Raw genomic sequence first — 13521 nt, forward strand, 5'->3', positions numbered from 1 at the left:
TTCATTATGCAAAACTTGTTCACTGTGGAGAAAAATAGGAACCATCAAGGAGTGACAGTGAGATCTTATTTTACTGTCTGGAATTATATGGAGGAACGTCTTGGCCATCTTTCCCTTATATATATGCATTTTCTGCAGGCTTTGAAAATTATATTGTCTATCAATTAAAATTCATACAAAATGCAACTTAACTGAAAACTAAAGATAAATCTGCACTTACTGTCACATGGGAATATTCTATATTCTATAGATTCTGTAAGATTTTTTTCAAGTGTCCTCTGAGGCCATTGTGCTGATTGACAGGCAGGTCTGTGATGTGTTAGAGCTTAGATGATGTGGACTATGGCCTAACTTCTATATCTGGAGGAAGGAAAATTCCACTCCTAATTCTTTAACAGTAATGATGGGTCATGGTTGCCAGGGACAGAACTGATCCAGGATTTGTACCATGCTTTGGCATTTCTTCAACGCTTTGGTCTGAAGATTACTATTCTCATGGGGCTATCCCGTCTGCTGTTGTCTGAAGGAGGAGCTCAAAATACAGTCTCCTCAAGAATTCAGGGGTATTGAGAGATTCACAGCTTGCACACTCCTGCTCTCACACAAGGAAATGACAGGGGGAAGAAATGTAGTAGACATCATTCCAGGACGGTACAGTCAAATGTCCAGGATACGGCTTGGGGAAAATCAAGAAATGCTTTCATGAATAGAATGAAAGGCATTTTCAGTAATATCGCACCTGTACCTTACAGTTAGCCAAACATAAAAGGCAATTCCAGGAGATTAGCCAAGCCCTGTTAGTTAATAAGTAGTCAGATGACAAGACTGGTACCACTGAAAGCCAGCATGCTATTCTCACTTTTTGACTTACTAGCTCCATAAAACCCAGTCTCTCTAGCTGGTGGGATCAATGTTCCTCAAGTGTGAACCATGACACCCTTCTGGCTTATCTCACACAGGGCTCAGGAGGATGAAAGAGGTTTGTAAACTTCCATCGCAGTTGAGGTGTTAATGATCAGTGTGGGGTTGATAATGTAGTTCACCCAGGAGAACCAGCGTCCCAAGGGTGCCTGTCAAGGATCTGAATATCAATGGAGTATGAGTGGACCCACACGTGTTAGAGATGAGAGCTGTGTATTCCAGCCCTGTCTCCAGCAGTGATAAACTGGGTCATCTCCGACGAGTCAGAAAACTCCAGTAAGGCTCATTTTGTTCATCTGTGCCCATAGAGAAGCCTGCTAGAGGTGACGTAGGTAGGTAATTTCTGCTCCAGCTGACCCTGGTCTAGGTGTGGCTGCTAATTACAATTGAAATCTAATTGTCCTCTGTCTCTTTCTAAAGAAAGAACATGTAAAGATAGCTATTATCTTAGTTCTTTAGCACTAGAAACTGAAGCCTTAAGTGCTTGTTAAAATGCTTGCCCTTGATTGAAATTATATGATGGTCATCCTGGGCTTGATAGGGAAACAGTTAAAAATTAGGCGTGGTCTGTAATACATAGATAGATACTTAATGTGAAGAAGCCTGGTCTCCAGGAGCCCAGCCAAGAAGCCCTTCCATATTTGTGTTCATAGAATTGGAAGGTTTCTTCCAATTCAATGAACACAAAATTCCAAGGCTGCTTTTATGTGTAACCATCACAATAGGGATGGGGGCGGGGTAGAAAAATGAGCTCCAAATAAGATTTCAATTTATCATGCAAGTCTCAGATCATTCCATGCCTCTATGAAACCTCCTTAAGAATTCAGACTCGTCCTGAGCTCCGCCATCTGTGAATATCTTTTTTCATTATAGGTCTCTCTACAGTTCAGCCCTGAATTATTCTCAGGTCTCTTTATCTACATATACACTTAGCGTATCTATCATCTACCTACCTATCTATCTATCTATCATCTATCCATCCATCCCTTTATCTATTGTAGCACCTTTTCCTTTCCTTTTGTGTTTGAGTGTAGCATCCTGAAGGAAGGGATCAAATTCCCATCCAGCTGCTCAATGGGGCAGGACCCACAGAAGGTGCTCTTGGTAAATGGTTGATCAGTTAACTGGGCTAATGGGGTCTTAGCCAAAACACTTAGTTAGATCTAACTCCCTAAAGAGGTCCCCAGTTCTAACCATCCTTCAGGCAAAGCAGTGAGCAGTGAAGAAAAATCTTTCCCAAGAACAGGGAGGAATAAGTAACCTGAGATAAAAATAATCAAATCATGGTAGGTTATCTGCACGACTCAGACACTTTCTCTCCAGCCTGTGTGATAAATAGGCAAAAGACAACAGGTCTTATTTCATTTAAAACAAACAAACAAACAAACAAAAAGAAACAAAAACCAAAAAAACCCTGGCATAACACTTTTTTTTTCTTCACAGCATGAATGCCCTTTCAAAGGAAATATTTCCACTAATGAGTCTCCTTTGCTTGTCCATTAGTTATTAGGCACTTCTTAGAGGAAAAAGCCAACTTTCCTTTAATTAATGTGGCTCTTCTTAGGCTTTCTTTGGAAATTTTCTTTTTAGGCTGAGCTACAGAAATAAGATGAGGCGTTATTATATTGGCATGGGTTTATCTGTATTTGATACAACAATGAGGTGCTTCCCTTTAGTAAGCTTGCCTTAGAAAAGAACAGCTCATGGGTTAAAGATAATACTTGCATCAAAAGCAAGCAGAGCCAATGAAGGAAATTGGATGTTCCATACTTAAAGTTACATAGGAATTGATGCATATAACATGCTGAGAACCACTTCCCATCTCTTCTCTCTCCTTAAAATTCCTAAATACTATGATGATAGATAGAGAAAAAAAAATCCTTAACTGCACTGGAAATAAGAAAGGGTTCCCTCGCTGGAGCATATACCCTGAGAAATTCTTGAAAGATGGCATCAAAATAATACAGAATATTACAGGCAGAAGAGAACTATTCTGGATTGTGTGCATGGTATCGGGAAGCTCGCAGTCTGAAAATGGAAATAAGAATCCAAGGGCAACAGTCAAGTGGTTTCCTGGGGCACCACAGTAGGAATAGCCAAGTGAGATAACAGAGAATTCCCTTGTAATTCCCAGAGAAAGCTTCTGTCCACTGGCAGGAGCAGTTGGTCTAAGAGTCAGATTAGAGCGGCAGGGCAATATTCAGGGGGCTCAGAGACATCTCCATTCTTATCAGAAAATGTACTTGAATATCCTCCTTGCTGCACAAACTGATCATGGTCTACAATGGCTTGGCTAACAGATAGCATGCATAGAGATCCACAGCAACCAACAGAGAGCAGCCAATATAAAGATGAGTATATGATAAAGTCTGTCTAGGGATGAGAAACCATCCCAGCCATGTTAAGTTGGCAGATTAGTTAGAATAAAGAGAAGCATTACATTTGGTCACTTACAACCACCTTGAACTGGTGGTGAAGTGGATGATCTCAACATCACCCTGGGAAAGCAGATATCCGAGCAAGGATTCGAACTAGTGTAAAGTACCCAAGTTTGGGATCCTGTTCCTTATGACTTTTATAGCTTATTATTTGGTTCTATCACATGTTATTCCATGGTGTACTGAATACAGCATCTAGGATACTGGTCTACAGTATACAGGTGACCACTGAAACTGGAAAGTCAGAAATCAAATGTCACAACAGTTGGTGAGTCCATCCCCAAATGGGATAAAATTAAATGGGGACCCGGTCTAATTAGTAAAGTCACCAGTGAACTTTCTATTGGTGACTGAGATTGAGAAGTCTCTGCCACACTTTCTAAAATGCAAAGACCCCATGTTCAATTTCTAAGTGGCATCAATTTAGTATGAGGTCTTACCATTATTCCAGGACAGAAACACAACTTTGAACTATCAATTCCATTTCTGATGGCTATCCTAAAGAAACAATTGTACCTGTACACCAAGAGACATGAAACATGGTTTATGTAGTAAAAGTCTGAAACAACGTAAGTTTCTATTAATAGCTTAATAATTAAATAGTGTACAAACATTTTGGAATTCTATGCAGTATAGAATAAGAAAAAAGTGAATATACACATACTTACAAATCAAGTTCTCTAAGATACTCTAACATATGGAAAAAAGGATTTCCAAAATTGTATCTATAGTATGATCCATTTTCATTAAAAATGCTCTTGACACATAGAGAAAAACTATTTCCACATGCACACATGTACCCATGTATCCATAGTAAAATAACTAAAAGTTGACTCAGAGGCAATGTAAATTCCAGTCAACTAGTATTTAACGAGAGTTTATTATGCATTTTTACCATGATGGGTATTCTAGAGATGAAAAGTGCTGAAATTCAGTTTTCTTTTTCATGGAGTTTGCAATCTAGCTAAGAACCAATTACTTTTTTATCCATTCACTCAGGAACAGAATGTTGATCTGAATACTCACAATTCTCTGTGATTCCATTAAAAATATTTATTGAGCATTTTTTGTGTGTCAGGCACTGTGTTAGGCACTGAAGATAATGGAATAGTCACAACATCTGCTTTTATGAAGTATATAGTCAAGTGAGGGGGATGTGTAACTGATAAATTTATGCATCATATTTTTAATTTCTGGTTAAATATGGTAGATTACACACACATGTTTATTTCCCTTTCTTTCATAAGCAGCACTAAAATGAGCAAGGGAATCAAAAAGATGCAAACGCACAAAGACAAATAAGATGGGATTAGAACTAGAGCAAATGAGTGACGTGAACAAAAAAATTGAGGATAGAAAGTAAATGGAGAAAGTGAATGAACAAGATATCTTGTGCATTTATGGCTTTTTAGAACTAATCAATGAATTCAGTAAACTTGCAGGGTACAAAATCAGCATATAAAAATTAGTTGTATATTTATACACAACCAGCATAATCTGAACAAGAAATTAAGAAATGAGGGGCGCCTGGGTGGCTCATTGGGTTAAAGCCTCTGCCTTCGGCTCAGGTCATGATCCCAGGGTCCTGGGATCGATTCCCACATCAGGCTCTCTTCTCAGCAGGGAACCTGCTTCCCTCTCTCTCACTGACTGCCTCTCTGCCTACTTGTGATCTCTCTCTGTCAAATAAATAAATAAAATATTTTAAAAAAAGAAATTAAGAAATGAATCCCATTTACATTAGCATCAAAAATTAAAATACTTAGTAATAAACATAATCAAGAAAATGTGAAACACACACATTGGAAACTGCAAAACAATGCTAGAAGAAATTAACACACAAATTAATGGAAATATATCCCATGTCCATGGATTAAAAGATTTAATATTGTTAGAATGTCCCTATTGCCCAAAGTGACCTACAGATTCAATGCAATCCTTATCAAAATCCTAATGGCACTTTTTACAGAAATAGAAAAAACAATTCTAAAATTCATATGGCATCACAAAGGACAGTGAATAGCCAAAATAATTTTGAGGAAGAACAAAGCTGGAGACCTCACACTTCCAAATTTCAAAACATATTACAAAGTTATAGCAATCAAAACAATATGGCACAGGAATAAAGACAGTTATATAGATTAGTGGACCAGAATAGAAATCCAGAAATAAAACCATGGGGAAAGGATGGCTAGCAAGTATATAAAAAGATGTTCAACATTAATAATCATCATTTGCATTTTGAAATGCATATCAAAACCACCCTGTCACCTCACACATGATAGAATGGTCATTATATAAACAAACAAAAAAAGAACATAACCAATGTTGTTAGAGAAAAAGGAACCCTGGTACACTACTGGTGGGAATGTAAATTGATACAGTGATTATGGAAAACAGTATGGAGAGTCCTTGAAAAATTGAAAATAGAACTACAATATGATTCAGCAATCCCACTTCTGGGCATTTATCCAAAAGAATTAAAATCAGATTCTTGAAAAGATATGTGTACCCTATGTTCCAGGCAGCATTATTTACAACAGCCAAGAGGAAGACTATCTAAATGACCACCACTGAACAAAAGGAAAGTACATCAATGGATATATTAAGAAAAATGTGATACATACATAGGATGGATTATTATTCAGCCACACACATAAAAAGAAAACCTTATCATATACTACAGCATGAATGAACTTTGAGGACATTGTGCAATGTAAAATACATCACTTACAGAAGGATGAATGCTGCTTGACTCCACTTATCTGAGATATCCAAAGTAGCAAAGTCATAGAAGCAGAAAGTACAATGGTGGTTGTCAGGAGCTCAAGGGAGAGGAAAATGGAGAGTTGTACAACAATTATAGACTTTAAGTTATGCAAGATGAAAAAGTTAGAGATCTTCTGTAAAACATTGTACTTACAGTTAGTAATACTATACTACACAGTTAAGATTTTATTAATAGGGTAGATTTCATGTTATATTATTTACTACACACACAAGAAAGTCATTGATTTAGCTGGACTGGGAAGCTGGAACCTAAGCGTATGTCAAGGGAGAAGCCAACAAGATGTAAGCTGTTTTAGACTGCAGCATCCCAGAAAGACTCAGAAATCAGAGGCACCAACTACATCAAAAGGTCAGAAGTTGAAAACCAGTATGAAAGCAATTAGGGTTACTACTTAGGAAACTGAACCAGAAAGTTTTCATATTGGAGGCAACGAGCATGCAAATGATTGAAAATAGGTGTCATGTAAAAGTGGGGATTAAGTGAAATGGTTTTACCACTGTAATATGACATGATTAGATTTCAGAGTGCAAACAGCCAAACTTTTCTTTCCAGGCTAGATACAGGGGTGTATTCCTCTTTGGAAAACTGACATGGTCAACAGATAAGATCACAGTTATTTGTAGGTAGACAAACAAATGACTATGTCTTCATTCATGAACCTAGAGGTTCCAATCAATTTTTAAATATGAATGAATAGCTAAAGATTACCAGACATTTCAGAAAATATTCTAAAATAAAAGCTTAAGTAAATAAACCATAACAAAACACACAAAATAGTGAACTTAAAGGAAACAGACAATGTAGGGAGTGGAACAAAACTTTAAAAGAACTGGAAGAAACACCCTGGATAGAATAGAAACTGCATCAATGAAACAAGAGCATGATGCTATAGAAAAAGATCAAGAAAGAGATTGTGCATTAAAAAATTATATGTACACACATATGACATATACATACATGCCCAAATATGTATCTACACATATATGCATGTATGTATTAGAAAATCTCTCAAAAATGTAGAAAAAAATAATTTGGGAAGCAAAAAGGGAAAAATAAGAAAACTGTAAGATTAGTCCTATAATCTACAACTAAATAAGAGAACAGAGAAATAAGTTATCAAAATAATAATATAAGAAAATGTCACAGAATTGAAAGGCACATGTCTCCAGATTAAAGGGGTTCATTAAATGTTAGCCACAATAAGTGGAAAAAGTCTCTTCCAAGGAATGTAACTGAAATTTTAGAACGTAAGGATGAGAAGAAAATCATTAAGATTGTGTATGTGCATACGTGTGTGTGTGCGGGAGAGAGGGAAGGAAAAAGAGAGACAGAGAAAGAGAAAGAGATGGGGGAAGAAGAAATACAAAGAAGGAATCAGAATGATCATCAGACTTCTCAGTGGCACATGAATAAGCAAAGATAATACAGCAATGCTTCCAAAATTTGGAGAGATGTTAGAGAGATGTTTCCAACGTAATAATTTGTAACCAGCTAAACCGTTAATTAAGCTGAATGCAGAATGCAAGTTCTAAAACAACATGTCTCATGATAGACATCCTTCATCAGAATAAGAATAAAGAAAGTTATGAGACCCAGGAAAGAGGGATCCAATATTGGACAGCTGAAAGAGAATTCCCAGAATGATGGTGAGGGAAGTCCTATTGGTAAGAGATGTGAGCTGGTCCAGAAAGCAACCACTACAAGTGAAGTGAAGAGATGGTGGTTCCAGGATGGATGACTCAATTAAATAAGGAACTGATCATATATCAGGCCTGATAAAGTATAGTTTGACTATACTGAGTGGAGATAGAAAACTACTCGTTTAGAGAGACAATTTGACACAGAGGCATAGGAAACTTAAGCAAATGAAAAACAGGACGATCATTAACTCCAGGAGGGAAAAAAAGCTGCTTGAGAAAGGAGATGTTCTTTGTATAATAAGTGCCTTAACTGTGAATAATTAAGTACTCATAATAATATAAATACTGAATATTAATTTAATCCCATAGTGTGATATATTCAGAACCTGGAAGAAATATAAACATTGTGTTTGTATGTATGTATGTGTGTTGTGCTGTGATTGAGAAAATTCTCATCTATAGAAAAAAGCCAACAGAGTACATTTGAAATGAAAAAAAAATCAATACATTTCACTATATACCTATTATTTTACAATGTGGAGTTAATACAACAAACAGTTAAAGAATTAAATGATGCTATCTCTCTGATGGACTAAGACTTGTTGGGAGAGGTGGGGCAAAAGACTGCTGTCTTAGCCACATGCAGAAAAATGAAATTGGACCACTTCCTTACACCACACACGAAAATAGACTCCAAATGGATGAAGGACCTCAATGTGAGAAAGGAATCCATCAAAATCCTTGAGGAGAATGCAGGCAGCAACCTCTTCGACCTCAGCCGCAGCAACATCTTCCTAGGAACAACGGCAAAGGCAAGGGAAGCAAGGGCAAAAATGAACTATTGGGATTTCATCAAGATCAAAAGCTTTTGCACAGCAAAGGAAACAGTTAACAAAACCAAAAGACAGCTGACAGAATGGGAGAAGATATTTGCAAACGACATATCAGATAAAGGGCTAGTATCCAAAATCTATAAGGAACTTAGCAAACTCAACACCCAAAGAACAAACAATCCAATCAAGAAATGGGCAGAGGACATGAACAGACATTTCTGCAAAGAAGACATCCAGATGGCCAACAGACACATGAAAAAGTGCTCCACGTCACTCGGCATCAGGGAAATACAAATCAAAACCACAATGAGATATCACCTCACACCAGTCAGAATGGCTAAAATTAACAAGTCAGGAAATGACAGATGCTGGCGAGGATGCGGAGAAAGGGGAACCCTCCTCCACTGTTGGTGGGAATGCAAGCTGGTGCAACCACTCTGGAAAACAGCATGGAGGTTCCTCAAAATGTTGAAAATAGAACTACCCTATGACCCAGCAATTGCACTACTGGGTATTTACCCTAAAGATACAAACATAGTGATCCGAAGGGGCACGTGTACCCGAATGTTTATAGCAGCAATGTCTACAATAGCCAGACTATGGAAAGAACCTAGATGTCCATCAACAGATGAATGGATCAAGAAGATGTGGTATATATACACAATGGAATACTATGCAGCCATCAAAAGAAATGAAATCTTGCCATTTGCGACGACGTGGATGGAACTAGAGCGTATCATGCTTAGTGAAATAAGTCAATCGGAGAAAGACAACTATCATATGATCTCCCTGATATGAGGACATGGAGAAGCAACATGGGGGGGTAGGGGGATAGGAGAAGAATAAATGAAACAAGATGGGATTGGGAGGGAGACAAACCATAAATGACTCTTAATCTCACAAAACAAACTGGGGGTTGCTGGGAGGAGGTGGGATTGGGAGAGGGGGAGCGGGCTATGGACATTGGGGAGGGGAGGCGAACCATAAGAGACTATGGACTCTGAAAAACAACCTGAGGGTTTTGAAGGGTCAGGGGTGGGAGGTTGGGGGAACAGGTGGTGGGTAATGGGGAGGGCACGTTTTGCATGGAGCACTGGGTGTTGTGCAAAAAGAATGAATACTGTTACGCTGAAAAAATAAATAAAATGGAAAAAAAAAAAGACTGCTGTCTTTAGTTAAGTTCTGCATTTAATGTTTAAAACTTATTATTTTGGCAAGATCATAGTGAAAATAAAATCACCTACTCATAACTAAATGTGATGTGTTCATGACATATGTATACAATTTTTAAAAGGCAGCAGTGAATAAAAGTGCTAATGGGTAAATTTCAGAAAAACAGTATCAGTCATTATGTAATTATATGTTAGAGAATAAAATGTTACTAATCATGGCTTTCATCTTTTGATCACTCACTTATCTTAGCATCAACTCATTTAATACTTACTTCAACTGCTGAGATAGATGCTATTATTATCAACCACATTTTATAGATGAGGTCATGAGACGCAAAATAACTTTTATAAACATATGCAGTTGGAAAGTGCAATAGTGGACCTAAGATTAAAATCCAGCTCTATCCAAAGCAATAAATTTGATCACAAGTCTATACTCCAGACATATTAGGAGGTTATAGGAATTCAGAGAGGGGCAAGAGATCAGGATTCACCCTCTTTTTCCAGACCAAGTATCCCGGTAGAGAACAAGTTTTTTTTTCCTCCCCCCAATTTTTTTTTCTCCCCCCAAATTTTTAACTCTGATGTAATTTGCTATTTGATAAGACACTAGTTTGAATTTTAAGAAATAATTTTACTTGAGGTTCTTTTCAATTCACTTCCTACACTTTTTTGTCAGGTTATTCTTAGATTTTTCAGCACAAAACTTCAAATGCTGTGCCCTGAATCTTTATGAACAATAATAACACTTCACTGTATTCAGAGAACCTTCCCTTCTTTCATCTTATTTGATTGCCACAGTGACTCTACAAAATGAGGAGGGTTGATGTCTTTCATCATTTCACAGATGAAGGCGTTAAAGAGCAGAAAAAAGCGATGTGGTTTTCTGGGACCCACGCAGGAAATAAGTGATAGAGTTGTGATTAGAACTCACAACTTGTGATTCTTTGACTCTTTTTCCACCACACATGTAGCTCCTTACATGGCTCCTCAAGTGACATCCATTGATATCACTGCCCCGAAAAGGGCATTTTTGTTTGTCTTATGTCAAATTTCACACTTTTGAGAAGCCCACCTCTTCTACATATGTATGTATATGTGTATTATGTATCTCACTTTATTTTATATTTTTTCATTTTAAATTTTCAAATTTTAATTCCAGTATTGTCAACATGTACTGTTACATTAGATTCACATGTACAATATTGTGATTAAGCAATTCTATGTGTTGCTCAATACTCATCATGATAAGTATACTTTTAAATCCCTCCATCTATTCCACTCATCTCCACACCCACCTCCTCTCTGGTAACCCATCAGTTTGTTCTCTATAGTTAAGAATGTGTTCTTGATTAATCTCTTTTTTGATTTGTTCATTTGTTTTGTTTCTTAAATTTCACATATGAGTGATACCGTATGGTATTTGTCTTTCTCTAGCTGGCTTATTTCACTTAATACTATACTTTCTCTATATCCATCCATGTTGTTGCAAATGGCAAGATTTCATTTTTTTAATTCCACTGTATATATATCTCTTTATTAAACATATGCAGCTGGAAAATGCAATGGTGGCCCTAAGATTAAAATTGACTACCCAAAGCTCATAAACTAGGTAGTCAATTAATGTGGTGTATATATATACACATATATAATACATAATGTATATATAATATATATTTTATATGTGTGTATGTATATATACGTATATGTATATATAATGTATATATTATATAATTATATATAATTAATATATATAATAAATATATATAATTAATATAACTATATATATTATGGGTTACTTCCATAATTTGGTTATTATAAATAATATTGCAATAAACATCGGGGTGCATATATCTTTTTGAATTAGTGATTTCAGGTAAATAACCAGTATTAGAATTCCTTGATCATATGGAAATTCTGTTTTTAATTATTTGAGGAAACTTCATAGTGTTTTTTCCCACAGTGACTGCACCAGTTTGCATTCCTACCAACTGTGTGTGAGGGTTCCTTTTTCTCCATATCCTTGCCAACACTTATTTTTTATTGTGTTTTTGATTTTACCCATTCTGACAGGTGTCAGGTGACATCTCATTGGGTTTGGATTTGCATTTCCCTGAGGATGAGTGATATTGAGCATCTTTTGATGTGTCTGTTGGCTATCTGTATGTGTCTGCTTTGGAGAAATGTCTGTTCATGCCTTCTGTGCATTTTAAAATTGAATTATTTATTTTTTGGGTGTTGCACTGTGTAAGGTATTTATATATTTTGGATACTAACCCTTTATTGGATATGTTGTTGGCAAATCTTTTCCCCTTTAGTAGATGGTCTTTTGTTTTTTTAATTGTTTCCTTTGCTATGCAGGAGGTTTTCATTTTGCTTTAGTCCCAATAGTCTATTTTTGCTTTTATTTCCCTTGCCTTAGGAGACACATCTAGAAAAATATTTCTAAAACCAATGTCAGAGACATTACTGTCTGGGCTCTCTTCTGGGATTTTCATGGTTTCAGGTCTCATATTTAGGCCTTTAATCCATTTTGATTTTTGTGTATGGTGTAGGAAAGTGGTCCAGTTTCATTCTTTTGCATGCAACTATCTAGTTTTCCCAGGACAATTTGTTGAAGATTCTCTTTTTCCCATCACATATTCTTGCCTCTTTTGTTGAAGATTAATTGACTATATAATCATGGGTTTACTTCTGGACTCTCTATCTGTTCTATTGACCTAGCTCTATTTTTGTGCCAGTACCACACTGTTTTGAGCACCATAGCTTTGTAATATATCTTGAAATCTAGGATCATGGTTTGCCTCCACTTTTGTTTTTCTTTTTCAAGATTGTTTTGGCTGGAGGGGTACCTGGGTGGCTCAGTGGGTTAAAGCCTCTGCCTTCGGCTCAGGTCATGATCCCAGGGTCCTGGGATCGAGGCCCGCATTAGGCTCTCTGCTCAGCGGGGAGCCTGCTTACCTCTCTCTCTGTCTGCCTCCCTGCCTACTTGTGATCTCTGTCTGTTAAATAAATAAAATCTTTTAAAAAAAAAAGATTGTTTTGGCTATTTGGGGTCTTTTCTGGGCCCATGTATATTTTAGGATTATTTGTTCTAATTCTGTGAAAAAAGCTATTGATATTTTGATAGGGATTGCATTAAATCTGTAGATTGCTTTGGGTGGTATGAACATTTTAACAATATTTGTTCTTTCAATGCATGAGCATGGAATATCTTTCCATTTGTTTATGTTGTCTTCAGTTTCTTTCATCAAAGTTTTATAGTCTTCAGAGTACAGGTCTTTCACCTCCTTGGTTAAGTTTATTCCTAGGTATTTTATTGTGTCTGGTACAAGTATAAATGAAATTGTTTTCTTAATTTCTCCTTCTGCTACTTTACTATCAGTGTATGGAAATGCAACAGATTTCTGTATATTAATTTTATATCTTGCAACTCTACTGAATTCATTTATTAGTTCTAGTAGTTTTTTCTTGGAGTCTTTAGGGTTTTCTATGTAATATTGTCTGCAAATAGTGAAAATTTTACTACTTCTTTACCAATTTGGATACATTTTACTTCTTTTTCTTGTCTGATTGCTATGGCTAGGACTAATATGTTCTATATTGAATATATTCTATACTCTTCTATATTGAATAAAAGTGGTGAGAGTTGACATCCTTGTCTTGTTCTTGACCTTTAGGGAAAGGCTCTCAGTTTTTCACCATTGTGTATGATGTTTGCTATGA

At 36.4% G+C, this 13521-nt stretch overlaps 1 protein-coding gene across 1 annotated transcript in view; it reads right to left on the reverse strand.

The window, feature by feature from the left end:
• The window catches only part of PCSK2 (proprotein convertase subtilisin/kexin type 2), a 263778-nt gene that overhangs the window by 190573 nt on the left and 59684 nt on the right, over positions 1 to 13521 (reverse strand). The gene's annotated exons all lie outside the window — the stretch shown is intronic.

The sequence above is a fragment of the Meles meles genome, chromosome 16, assembly GCF_922984935.1.
Source record: "Meles meles chromosome 16, mMelMel3.1 paternal haplotype, whole genome shotgun sequence".
NCBI classification, from domain to species: domain Eukaryota; kingdom Metazoa; phylum Chordata; class Mammalia; order Carnivora; family Mustelidae; genus Meles; species Meles meles.